Source organism: Lissotriton vulgaris, chromosome 4_1 (assembly GCF_964263255.1).
Source record: "Lissotriton vulgaris chromosome 4_1, aLisVul1.2, whole genome shotgun sequence".
NCBI lineage: Eukaryota > Metazoa > Chordata > Amphibia > Caudata > Salamandridae > Lissotriton > Lissotriton vulgaris.
The window spans coordinates 2,072,295,149-2,072,309,359 of record NC_141691.1 but is presented as its reverse complement, the minus strand read 5'-3'; the positions used below and the strand labels follow the sequence as shown (position 1 = coordinate 2,072,309,359).

Here is a 14,211-nt window from a genome sequence, read left to right as displayed (position 1 = left end):
AACTTTTAGTAACTCCCCAGCAATACCAGGTGGGGGCTGCCTGGGTTCTCTTCTTTCGGTGTGCGTGCACATCCTATCGCCTGACCTCCGTTCACTCAGACCTAAAGAGATCCTCCCCGGGCTTTACCCCTCTCTAGCGCCCCGATGACCCTGAGGGTCCTTCAAGCACACAGTCCATGCCTGCTGCACTCTGATCCCCCCCACGATGGACACAATTGGAATATTCCGGCCAGTGCTTTCCTTTCATGCCGGTTAGTTTTCTTCCTTTGCTATCAGTCAGGCTTTTGTTTTTTCCTTTCATGCCGGTTAACTTTCTGCCTTTGCAGTCCTGCTTGTGCTTCATATTCCCACCGGCTGAAGTCCTGAGAGCCTTTTCTTCTGCACCATTCAGGCCTGTTTTGGTGTTCTTGACCCTTTGCATCCCAGCGCCTCTACAGACTCTTGTACAGTTGTGTCTTCGGCACCATTGCCATCACCCAACAAAGGATCTTGACTCTGGCCTGGATTCGAGCAGTCCCTTGTTGCGCTCTGCTTGTATTGCACCTTCTCAGCCATGGCTTCTGGTCGCTCTGATCCTGCCCCAGACATTGGTCCAAGGGTCATCTTGCTTCGCGCTACCTTTGTAGTTGGCTTGGAAGATGAAGGAATTCACTCCAGGTCTGGAGGAGCCCCCATAAGCCCCATCAGCCCCCCTCAAATGATCTGGTAGTAGTTCTGGGGGCACTTGGCATGGCTGCAGCTCCCCTTTTGGGCCGACTGACGGAACTGAATCCATACCATTCGCTGCCTGTAGCGAGCAGGTATTCCATAAGTCTTCTTCTGGCTGCGATGACACTTGCATCTGGCGGCTCCACCAGCTGAAGCGCTTCTTTCTTGTGCCTCGTGCTGGATGGGCTGATAGGCGAGCGGGACATTTTCTGCAGCATCTTGTGTCTTTAATCTTGTCCTCCCCTTTGGTCTCGAGTCTCGTTGCCCCTTAAGGATCTGCGCTTCCCCTTACCGTAGAAGAGGCACAGCTGGTAGCATCACCTTATGCACCACCTCTGGCCGTATCTGGTCCTTCGAGGCAGAAATATTCTGATCGTATTGGATATGCACGCACCTGGTCCCCTCCCGTCTCAGTTGCACAAATCAAACTGGGGAGCGCACTCCTGGTCTCACATCTTACGTTTTTTAATGGGAAGCCACCCTTTGTTAGATTTTGCTGGCGAAAGCGCGAAGCGCGTTCTCGCTGAGAGAACTATAGTCGTCAGCTCAGCCGACAACGAGTGGAGACAAGAAATGGCCACGTGTGCAGCATTGTCAATGGGAGAGACAAGATAACCACGCGCGCAGGATTGTAAGTGGGATTTGGTCGCGCGCGTGAGTCAGTCTCCAATTCAGACTCTGAGCAGCCGATGTGCACGCTCACGGCGACGGCGTCTTGTGTGCTCCCACTGTGCTTTCAGTTTCGCGGCCGGCGATCCAGGGAGCTCCATGCACCACGACCACCGCCATGAAGATCCGGGGGGGATACATGAAAATGCAGCCCTCAGCCCCCAGAGCAGCGTCATTGGTAAGCGGGCTTCGGGGGCTTCAGTTTGAAAAACGATGCCTCGAGCCCCATTGCCTTCCAGTGCTGCCCAGAGCCAGCCCTACGCACACACGCCCTGGAGCAACGCCTTCCACATGCGTGCTCTGGGGGCTTTATTTCTATTTGCAATAAAGGAGCTTGTTTGGCAGGTTAAATGTTGTGCTTGACACGTCCTATCGCAACAGAGCAAACTTCACTTCGGGTTTTATAGAAAGAGATTGCCTGGTCGAGCGGTTCTCGAGGCTCCCAGCCACCGCTGATAGACTTCGCTTACCTGGCAGGACAGCTGCGCCTCGTGGGAGCTGGAAAAGGACACCCACCCCCCTTGGAAAGTGACCTCGGCAGCCGAAGGCAGGGTGGAAGGCGGGATGCCAGGGACAGTTGAGATAGCATCTCGGGGTACCCGTGGCTGATTGCATATTCTAATCTCCGTGTTCCTAACTGGGGCTGCCCTCATTTGCATCAGTCTCGCCAAGGCACGGTCAGTCAGCATGCCGTGTTTGCAACCCTTCGCATCACTTGCCTTTTGGAACGCATCGAGGTGGGCGTCACTGTATTTTTTTTTCCAAATTACTAATGAAAAGTGCAGGTCCCTAATGTGCACGCACGTTGTATCCTCCTCAGTAACAACGCTACCACACCTACACTTCACACAGAAGCGCAAGCTTTCCGCCATTCAAACTCACACAAACCCCAATCATCACTCATTGGCCCTGTTGCCCCTTCCTTGTTTCCCAACACACACAGCCCCACAGGGCGCCACAAACTCGTTTCTCACAAAGCACACAAATAAATGTACACATCTCCTCTCCCCTCTTGCAAAGCTTGCAGACCCCTCCTCTCACGACAGGTCCATCAGACATACATCCTTTAATCCCTACCGTCAACGCACACAGATGCTTCTTTTCCCTTCACATCTTGCTTTATTTATCCCCTCGGCGCAGGTAGCTCTTTGTTTTGACTCTAGTTTATCCAGCATTAAGCAGCCTGTGGGAAAAATGAGCAAAGTTACCTGAGCATGTTTGTCAGATGCACATTTTGCTATAACTTCAGCCAAGAGCAGGGCAAGTCAGGCTCGCTTGCTACGCTCCCTCACCATAGTGCACTCAGCCACAACTTGTACGCCGCACCACTTTCAAATGTCACCAGCCGCCACTGAGTGAGACGTTTGCGCGATTAAGCATACACCAGTCACTGGCTGATTTGCTCGTCTTCCCCATCTCTTTACCTTCCCCTCTCATACCTGCTGTGCTCACCTCCCAACCCTTACTGAGGAAAAAACATGGGCTTGTTTACCGGCGGATTTTTCATGTTTCGAATGTTTTATTTTACGAGTCGTTTCCTTTTCTCACTTTGGAAAGATGTACATCCTTAGTACTGCGTTTTCTGAAATGTTTGTTTATCATATCCCTTAGGCTACTGGCCTTGCATTGCCCCCTGCAGCAGTTGTGACTAGTTAATAGTAGTGGAAGCCAGCAGTGTCTTATCAGAGAAACAAGCATTCCTGCCACCAGTGCTGCTTCAGAACTGTGCATTCAAAAGAAGTGAAGAAATCAATGGAGATCGCGCCTTTCTTGTGTTGGTTTTTTGTGCTATCATAAGATCGAGTGCCTTCACAATGGAGGCTTGTTTTTCACTGCTGCAAAGTGGCGTGAGCCTGGCCCATCTCTCTCTACAATTGTGACCATTGCCAGTAGGTGTTTTTGTGTCTGAAGTCAAAGGGGAGCGGCGACATAAATTAACTAAATTGTTTGCAGAGAGAATGTGGGGTATTGGGGGCAGTTCAAAGATAAATCAAGGAACGGGAAATACTATTTTTCATCCCCGTTATCAGTGCCTGCTGCTGAGATCAGAGAAAGAGTTTGCGTGACGGGTGCAGTCTCATAAAGACTGAAAGACCGTTTCACTCGGACTTAAATCCTTCTGAATCCAATAATGCAGACCTCTGGGTTAATGCACATACTGCAGAGCTCAGCATGCAACGTAAAGCTCAGGGTTTGCAATGCTGTAGGGGCTAATTGAGCACTTGATCCGTCTTAGGTCGATGGACTGCGCTCCACCTCTTGTTTAGCTAGTGCAGACGGCAGGGAGAGTCCCTACTATCCCTGCTACCTCAAGACTCCATTGGCTATCGTTTGTGTCTACATATCCGCCTACCAACAAATGTCAGTGCACACTTTTCCACCAAGCAAACATACCACCAGCCACAAGTGCGCATTTTCTACAGGCACACACACCACCAGCCATCAGTGCACACATCAATTGTTAACGCATCCACAATTAACTATTGTAGCAATCGCAGTATGGCGCACTTTACTTTTAATCATGTCAGTGCATGCTTTTCCACCATGCACACACACCACCGGCCGTCAGTGCACACTTTCAACAGGCACACACACCACCGGCCGTCCGTGCACACTTTCAAAAGGCACAGATCATATTGTGAAGCCACGCTCCTGGCCCCGGCTTTCCTTATATCCACCTCTCGCCAGTGGCACAGATCACATTGTGAAGCCACGCTCCTGGCCCCGGCTTTCCTTATATCCACCTCTCGCCAGTGGCACAGATCACATTGTAAAGCCACGCTCCTGGCCCCAGGTTTCTTTACATCAGCCTCTCGTCCGTGGCACAGATCACATTGTGAAGCTACGCTCCTGGCCCCGGCTTTCCTTATATCAGTCTCTCGTCAGTGGCACAGATCATATTGTGAAGCCACGCTCCTGGCCCCAGATTTCCTTATATCCACCTCTCGTCAGTGGCATAGATCACATTGTTAAGCCACGCTCCGGGCCCCAGCTTTCCTTATATCAGCCTCTCGTCAGTGGCACAAATAACACTGTGAAGCCACGCTCCTGGCCCCAGCTTTCCTTCTATCACTCTCTCGTCAGCGGCACAGATCACATTGTGAAGCCACGCTCCGGGCCCCAGCTTTCCTTATATCAGCCTATCATCAGTGGCACGAATAACACTGTGAAGCCACGCTCCTGGCCCCAGCTTTCCTTATATCCACCTCTCGTCAGTGGCACAGATCACATTGTAAAGCCACGCTCCAGGCCCCAGCTTTCCTTATATCAGACTCTTGTCAGTGGCACAGATCACATTGTGAAGCCACACTCCTGGCCCCGGCTTTCCTTATATCAGCCTTGCATCAGTGACACAAATAACACTGTGAAGCCACGCTCCTGGCCCCAGCTTTCCTTATATCAGCCTTGCATCAGTGACACAAATAACACTGTGAAGCCACGCTCCATCCCCAGCTTTCCTTCTATCACTCTCTCGTCAGCGGCACAGATCACATTGTGAAGCCACGCTCCTGGCCCCAGCTTTCCTTCTATCACTCTCTCGTCAGCGGCACAGATCACATTGTGAAGCCACGCTCCGGGCCCCAGCTTTCCTTATATCAGCCTATCATCAGTGGCACGAATAACACTGTGAAGCCACGCTCCTGGCCCCAGCTTTCCTTATATCCACCTCTCGTCAGTGGCACAGATCACATTGTAAAGCCACGCTCCTGGCCCCAGGTTTCTTTACATCAGCCTCTCGTCCGTGGCACAGATCACATTGTGAAGCCACGCTCCTGGCCCCAGGTTTCTTTACATCAGCCTCTCGTCCGTGGCACAGATCACATTGTGAAGCCGCGCTCCTGGCCCCAGGTTTCCTTACATCAGCCTCTCGTCCGTGGCACAAATCACATTGTGAAGCCACGCTCCTGGTCCCTGCTTTCCTTGTATCAGCCTCTCGTCAGTGGCACAGATGACATTGTGAAGCCACGCTCCTGGCCCCAGGTTTCCTTACATCAGCCTCTCGTCCGTGGCACAGATCACATTGGGAAGCCACGCTCCTGGCCCCAGCTTTCCTTATATCAGCCGCTCGTCAGTGGCACAGATCACATTGTGAAGCCGCGCTCCTTTCCCCAGCTTTCCTTATATCAGCCTCTCGTCAGTGGCACAAATAACACTGTGAAGCCAAGATCCTGGCCCAGCTTTCTTTATATCAACCTCACGTCAGTGGAACAGATCACATTGTGAAGCCACGCTCCTGGCCCCAGCTTTCCTTATATCAGTCTCTCGTCACTGGCACAGATCACACTGTGAAGCCACGCTCCTGGCCCCAGCTTTCCGTATATCAGCCTTGCATCAGTGACACAAATAACACTGTGAAGCCACGCTCCATCCCCAGCTTTCCTTATATCAGCCTCTCGTCAGCGGCATAGATCACATTGTGAAGCCACACTCCTGGCCCCAGCTTTCCTTATATCACTCTCTTGTCAGCGGCATAGATCACATTGTGAAGCCACGCTCCTGGCCCCAGCTTTCCTTATATCACTCTCTCGTCAGCGGCATAGATCACATTGTGAAGCCACGCTCCAGCCTTCCTTATATCAGGCTCTTGTCAGTGGCACAGATCACATTATGAAGCCACGCTCCTGGCCCCAGCTTTCCATATATCGGCCTCTCATCAGTGGCACAAATAACACTGTGAAGCCACGCTCCTGGCCCCAGCTTTCCTTATATCCGCCTCTCGTCAGCGGCACAGATCACATTGTGAAGCCACGCTCCAGGCCCCAGCTTTCCTTATATCAGACTCTTGTCAGTGGCACAGATCACATTGTGAAGCCACGCTCATGGCCCCAGCTTTCCTTAGATCATCCTCTCGCCAGTGGCACAAATAACACTGTGAAGCCACGCTCCTGGTCCCAGCTTTCCTTATATCAGCCTCTCGTCAAAGGCACAGATCACGTTGTGAAGCCACGCTCCTGGCCCCAGCTTTCCTTATATCAGCCTCTCATCATTGGCACAGATCACATTGTGAAGCCATGCTCCTGGCCCCAGCTTTCCTTAGATCATCCTCTCGTCAGTGGCACAAATAACACTGTGAAACCACGCTCCTGTTCCCAGCTTTCCTTATATCAGCCTCTCGTCAGTGGCACAAATAACATTGTGAAGCCACGCTCCTGTTCCCAGCTTTCTTTATATCAGCCTCTCATCAGTGGCACAAATAACACTGTGAAGCCACGCTCCTGTTCCCAGCTTTCCTTATATCAGCCTCTCGTCAGCGGCACAAATAACACTGTGAAGCCACGCTCCTGGCTTCACAGTGCCCCAGCGCCAGCTACAATGACATCACACCATCACAATACCTCTGCAACTCCCTTGCCACGTTCTTCCACTGCAAAATCACAGACCTACACAACAGCTTCGGACCCCAGACTCTGCCTCCAGTCACCGAACCACCGACCTTCACCACCATCCTCACCACCTGGACCCCCTTCTGCACTGAAGACACCACCCACGTCATGAACACCATCCTCTCTGGCTCCCCCTCTGACCCTTGCCTCCATCACATCTTCAAAAAAGCAGACATCCTCATCGCACCCCACCTCAGGAACGTCATAAACAACTCCTTCACGTCAGCCACCTTCCCTGATTCCCGGCTAAAGTCATCGAGAAGACCGTCAATAAACAGCTGACTGCTTTCCTCGAGGCAAACAACTCGCTCGACCCGTCCCAGTCCGGATTTCGAGCCAACCACAGCACCGAGACCGCCCTCATCGCAGCCACCGACGACATCAGGACCCTGATGGACAACAGAGAAAGAACCGCTCTCATCCTCCTAGACCTCTCTGCTCCCTTCGACACCATATGCCACCGCACCCTGATAACCCGCCTCTTCAACACAGGGATCCAAGGAAAGGCCCTGGACTGGATCACCTCTTTCCTCTCCGACAGAACCCGGAGAGTCCGCCTACCTCCTTTCCGCTCAGCAGCCACCAAGATCATCTGCGGCGTACCTCAAGGCTCCTCGCACAGCCCAACCATCTTCAATATCTACATGAGCCCCCTCACCGCCATCGCACGCAACCCCAACATCAACATCTCCTACGCCGACGACATCCAGCTGATACTCTCCCTCAACAAAGACCCAGCCACCGCCAAAACCAACCTCCAGGAAGGAATGAAAGACGTTGCAAGAATGGATGAAACTCAGTCGCCTGAAGTTGAACTCAGACAAGACGGAGGTCCTCATCCTCGGACAATCCCCTTCCGCCTGGGGCGACTCCTGGTGGCCCACAGCGCTGGGCTCGGCACCAAAACCCATGGATCACGCACGCAACCTGGGATTCATCTTCAACTCTTCCCTCACGATGACCAAACAAGTCAACGCCGTCTCGTCATCATGCTTCAACACCCTGCGCATGCTCCGTAAGATCTATCGGTGGATCCCCACCGAAACTAGAAAGACCGTCACCCAGGCCCTCGTCACCTGCCAACTGGACTACGGAAACACCCTATACGCATGAACCACAGCTAAACCTCAAACGACTTCAGCGCATACAGAACGCCTCCGCATGACTCATCCTCGGCATCCCTCGCCACAGCCATATATCTGCCCACCTGAAAAGCCTGCACTGGCTCCCCGTCAACAAGAGGATCACATTCAGGCTCCTCACCCACGCACACAATGCACTCCACGACATGGGCCCCGAATACCTCAACAACCCCCTCACCTTCTACACTCCGACCCGCCAGCTCCGCTCTGCCAGCCTTGCCCTCGCCACCGTCCCACGGATTCGCAGAACCACCACGGGAGGAAGATCATTCTCCTACCTGGCCGCCAAGACTAAACTCCCTCCCCGCACACCTACGACTGACCCAGGACCATCTCACCTTCAGGAAACTCCTCAAGACCTGGCTTTTCGAGCAGTAGCGACCCTCCAGCGCCTTGAGACCCTCGCGGGTGAGTAGCGCGCTCTATAAATGTACTGAATGATTGATTGTCCCCCGCTTTCCTTACATCAGTCTCTCATCAGTGGCACAGATCACACTGTGAAGCCGCGCTCCTGGCCCCACCTTTGTTAGTGTGTTGCTTGTCTGTGGCTTGGATCCCATTCAAGAAGCCATGCTACTAGTTTCCATCTTTAGTTAGTCATTTATGGATTTTTGTATAGCTGAGACATTACCCATGGGTGCTAGTGCACTTTACTACAGAAATGGATCCTTACATAAGGTACTTTACATTAGAATCTAAGACCAAAGCATTAGTAAAGCACAACCCGACTTCACCTGAAGATGTAGGTACATTTAAAAAGCCATAAACACAGGAGTATAGTATACTGCTGCAGTGATAAAAAGTGGGTAACAGGATGTTGACTAGTGCTACTTTCAAGATGGAGCCTAATGCCATGAGGTAGCGCTGTAAATCTCAAGGCATTGCTCACCTCTGATACTAAACCAGAGAGAGCAAAACCAGGGAGGAGGGTTAACATAATTGTCTTTGATGGATAAGGGTTTTCAGCTCCGATTTAAAGATAACCGAAATGGTTCGGTGGTAAGGAGTTGTAAAATCCTCGCGGCGTTTCCTGCGAAGGATTGAGCGTCGAGAGTCCTTTTCTGAAGGTCCGTGATTCTAGCAGCAGTAGTTGGGTATTTTGCGATAGTCTGGTGTCCCAGGATAACGTCAGCCAGGCAGCGTGGAGTGGATGTGCGTGGCGCCTTCGAGTGGTGCAAGCCATATGGCCCAGGCTTCAGTGGGCTGCCAGCGGAGAATACCCCACGGCATTGAGATTTGGCCATTCTTTTTGGCCCCTTAAACAAAACGTTCTGACGAATGTACTATTAATAGGCGAGAAGTAGGATGAGTTTCGGGGAGACCAGATAGGAGAGAGTTGCACTCTCCATTCTGGATAGCGCCAGGGATTGGACAAGAGATTATTTCTAGCCGCAATGCTGATTTGGGATTGTAAAGTTGTGCCTTTTACCTAAGATGAGTCCTAGGAATTTGGCTCAGACAACAAGGGTGGGCTTGCTGTTAAGGATGCCGAGTGTGTCTATACAGGATTGTACCAGGAGTGGTGATTTCGATGAGAAATTCAGTTTTGGAGGGTTCAGCTTTAGATGCTGAGAAGTCTCACAGTCTTGAACAGAGTTTGGAGGGATGGCGAGGTGCGAGATGTCCTTTGAAGAGGAGCTATGTAGGTACCCTTGAGTGTCATCTGCATATTGATGATAAAGATACCGGATTTTCTCAGTAAGATTCCCAGAGGCTCTATATAAAGGTTGAATAAGGTCGAAGCAAGGATAGATCCCAGAGACCCTTTGATCTGCGGCCATCTGTATCGAGAAACCATCAACTGTTATCCTCTGCGCCCTGCCCACGAGGAATGATTGAAGCCATTTAAGGTCCATGCCTTCCATGCCCTTTGAATTTTTAAGTGTCAAGCAGTGGTTAACTGAATCAAAAGCTGATAGTTCGAGAAATATTAGGAGGCTGGAGTTGCCTAAATATAGGAATTGAATTGCACCATTGACCACGTGGGTGGAGATGTGCTGTGCCCTTGATTGACACCAGATTGGTATTCATCTGGGAGATTCTTATCTCTGATGTGTTGAGTGTGTTCATCCCCTGCACATCTTTCGATGATTTTCGCAAGGACAGTGAAGTTGGGGACAAGGCGCAACTTGTTGAGGTCAATCGCATCTGCAGATGTGTTTTTTTTCAGCAGTGGGGTAACTTGTCCAGTCTTGAGGCAGTCCGCAAATATTCCGTGTCTGAAGGAGAGATTCACTTTATTTATGTGTGTCTCTCGTCATTAATGCTCAACATACCTCCTTTGTTCGTCTGTCACACTGTCAAGCCACGCTCCTGATCCCACCTTTCTTTGTCTCTTTCATCGGTGCCAGAGGCCACATTGGGAAGCCACAGCACTGGTCTCCACCTCTGCTTGCGAATGCGTTTCGCCAGCCTAGGGAAGGACCACTGAACTCGGGCGCTTTCGCGGCTGCGGCGTTTTCCAAATAAATATAGATTTGCCACATACTACATCATCTGTTGCATAATCTACCGATTTGAACAAAAAGATGTCTCTAGCTTAAACGCATCAAAGGTTTGCAGAAACGCAGAAAAACATGTTGCGCCCAGCAGAAGACCCTTCGCCAATGTTGACTTCACCTTTTCATTGCTTATTGCTTAATTTGGGCCTCAAACTGGTACTACTTAGGTGCTTTCTTTGCTCAGACAGTATGAACATGTGTATGATGAAGTAATGTCTAAAATATGCTGCATTATGCCACATAATTTAGCCAACCTTGCCGCATAGCGTGATCCTCCATGCCGCATAATTCCAGTGGCCCTGGCTTAGGGCGGTCACTTAGCCGGCCACTTTCACTTTCTCTTTAGTTGGTTATTTTTTCGTTGTTTCAGAGTCTCCAGGATGAGCGCCCCTTCCAAAGGTTATGGGACATTCGACTCCTCCCTGAACAGTAAGCACATTTCTTCTACTCGTTTTTCCTTTTGCACATTTTTAAATTGTCGCACAGTCTTGATTATTAGGGCTCGCGGTTTAATTGTATTCATTTTTTTCAACATTTCCGCCTGTTTTTTAGCCACCTTATTGAAATTTATCCATATTTATCTTGTGTTTAAGAACAAATGATGCGGTAACATAGTGTATTTTCAGATTTATTTAACTGATAAATATGCGCTCACTTTGATGCCTGTTGCGTTTTAGTAAGTTAAGCAGCCAATAAAGCAGAACACTACTCCCACTTGTTAATATTAGCAATATATACAAATATATGTTAACATATGCCTACATTTAAGGAAATCTCATCCTGTGTTTTTTTATCTACCCAAGCTGTCTATCTGCTCAGATGTTGGCTTGGAATTCATGAAGACAGCCACGAAAGTCACTCATAAGAAGCACAATTTTCTTTCTTTTTGTGCTTTTAAAATAAATACAGACCAGAAACACATTGCTTTCTGTCTGTATTTATCTGGAAAAATCAGTAAAAACAGAAAAATGGGAGCCTTTATTGATTATTTGTCCCAAAGATCGCAGCGTTGCGCCTTGCTTTCTTTTTTTGTGCGAGCAAATCTTGGGTAAGAATTTCTGCGGTGGGTGAGCCCTGGGGTCTGTGGTTTTGGAGTGTACTGACGTCTGCCAAGGTGCAGGGATGCCTGGATTTCCAGAAGCACAGGCCCAAGCTCAGCAGGGGCGCTGCCAGGCAGTGCCTTTAACTGGTTAGTGGATTTTGGAAATGCAGCGCTTTTTTTACTCGGTAACCGCTGTGCATCGTTGTGTCAGTATGTGCATTCAGTTCATTTAAACAAGTATTTGCAATGCAATAGGTCTCACATTAGTGAAAATGTGAGCTATTGGTGTTGCAAAAGCTAATGTATTCTTTTCGTTTAAAATTATGCCTGCAGTAGCATAATAAGAATAAAAATCCACTATTAAAGTAAAGGGTGCAGTACCACAGGCTGTTACTAGATGTCCCTGGGACACCTAGTGACAGCCCGTGGTACTGCACCCTTTTTTAAAACCTAATATAGTAATTCCATTACCCAGTGGCTCAAGGAACGAGTGTGAGCATTTCTTCCTTCATTAGGATGGCCAGCTTTTTTTCTATTTATTTATTTTTGTAGGAATTGGGACACATAAATATGGTTTTGTCAGGGAAACGCGGCTCGGTGTGCTACGAAAGCTGATAAAGTTAAAAATGCTTATAAAGTAGATAAGATCATATCAGGGAAACGTGCCACGGAGTGCCTCGAATGCTAATAAAGAAAATAAGGTTATGTCGGGTAAATGCAATTAGAGAAGGAGCTATTGTGCGTAAAACTCTAGCTAAGTTGGAAAAGTCATTAAGAGAAGAGTGTTGAGCAAGTGAAAATAAAACATACCGAGTAAAGTCACATGTGAGAGGAACCGTCCTTATGGGAGGTTACAGCTGAAGAGAAGGTGGTACTAAAGAGGGAAAAGGCGGACTATTAAAGAAATAAACCAAAGAAATACAAACCCTTCTAAAATACACTGAAGGAACCAATAAAATGCATGGGTGGGACATAGGCAGAGCTGAAAGCCCATATTCTAAATACAGTATGTCTTGAAAAGAGAGCCCAAGTGCTGCCTAGGCAAGACCTATAAAATATATAAAAGTAACTGTGAATTGGGAATTTGAGGAGTTAGTGGTTCAAATGCACTTTTGTTTTTTAACACAAATCGATACAATTATTAAGTATAGTAATCAATCTTCATAAAGTGCATTTGAAGTGTGTGCTTACAGCAGATTTCATCTTAAAAGATTTGGCTACTTTAGAATGAATGATAATTAACTTCAAAAGTTGCGGTCTCTGCTCAGAGAATGTGCCCGTCTGGTACTGAAAGACTGCAAGGGAAAATGAGTGTGACTTTTATCAACCCCTATGCACTGAAATATCAGAACCCAGTATTTTGTGTTGAATGGTTCTTAAAAACAAACATTAACACCTTTCTCAATACACAGAAGTACATCCTGAATTGGCTTCAAGAACCACATGCACGCCACATAATTTTAGGTGTACAGCCCCATGAGCTGAGGCTATTCGTTTTTATACACCTTAAATAAGCCAGAAGGGCTGGGGCGCAGAGCGTGTGGTAGAGCGCCTGTTACCCACAGTTTTTTGGCAGGATCATTGTGGCAGTTGTATTGGATTGTAGCATTTTTATATTGCTAACCACCCCTTTGCAGGCCGCTGATGTGCTTACCCACATGGATAGCAAGCTATGCGCTGGCAGGTGTGTGGTTGGAATTGATGTTTTTGTATTGAGCTTTTGTGCCAAGTGATTTAATGTTGTGTGTGATGAAAATGGAGGTTGGCTATTGTGTAATAGAACTTGGCACATGGTTTTGTGATGAATGAGGTTATGTGAGAGCGAGTCACAAAAATGATAATCGTAATAAGTTTTACAACTTCTAGGCAGCTGCACAGTACCAGCCTAGACATGGGGCAGTGGCAGACTGCATGCTTGTCCACAAAATAGGGAATGCGGGGAGGGGCTGGGGATCTGTGAGTAATCCAAGAAGACTCCGTAATTCATATAGTACCAGGCAGAGATACTATCAAATGAGTACAAGGATGCCAGGCTGGCAAGGATGGTGTTGGCCCTGGCCCTCTTTCCAGGGTCACCTCAGATTGTTGCCTTTCATTGCTGAACCAGTTTTCGTTTGCTTTCAGGTATTTGTACACTTTTTCTCTGCTAATCAGTAGTAAATTGCTTGTGTTTTCCCATTTTCAAACATGGTAAAAGTGGCCTACACCGGATTGCTAGATTTACTTTACTCGTACGTCCTTGGTATGGAACTACATGTCCTCCGGGCCTTTAAATTAAATGCTACTATTGAACTTGCAGTACTCGTGTCACCAACTAAAGTAGCCTTTTAAGATGTCTTGGGCCAGGACTGCAGCCAATGTGCAGCAAAATAAACCTTTTGTCATGCCTAAACCTTTCTTTTTAATACTTACAAGTCACCCTTAAGGTAGACCATTTAGGCTCGGAAGGCAGGGTGCATGGTATTTTAAAACGAGGGCATGTGTACTTACGTTTTACATGTCTTAGCAGGAGAAACGTTTCTGTCGTTCTTCGCTGCTGTAAGGCTATCTCGCTCATAAACTAACACTGGGTTACTTTACTTTATTAAATTTAATAAATGTTAACTTTAGTTTGGGCCCAGATAGGGATATGATGTTTACTCTCAAATGAATTGTAATTTTAAATCCTCTTTAATGCTAAAATCTTATTTTAAGTTACTGTTCTAAAAATTGGTTTAGGGCATTCTTCTGCCCTAAACCAAAGTCCCTTTCTGCCAGTATCCAGG

At 48.4% G+C, this 14,211-nt stretch overlaps 1 protein-coding gene across 3 annotated transcripts in view; it reads left to right on the top strand.

Moving 5' to 3' along the window:
- The window catches only part of SLC52A2 (solute carrier family 52 member 2), a 155,889-nt gene that overhangs the window by 51,237 nt on the left and 90,441 nt on the right, over positions 1-14,211 (top strand). Inside the window, exon 1 of one of the 3 annotated variants that reach the window (XM_086966500.1) lies at positions 10,795-10,833. The exons of the other annotated variants lie outside the window; for them this stretch is intronic. The gene's annotated coding sequence lies outside the window, so the exon portion shown is untranslated. Of the gene's footprint in view, positions 1-10,794; positions 10,834-14,211 lie in introns of those variants that run through there. 3 annotated transcript variants of the gene reach the window in all.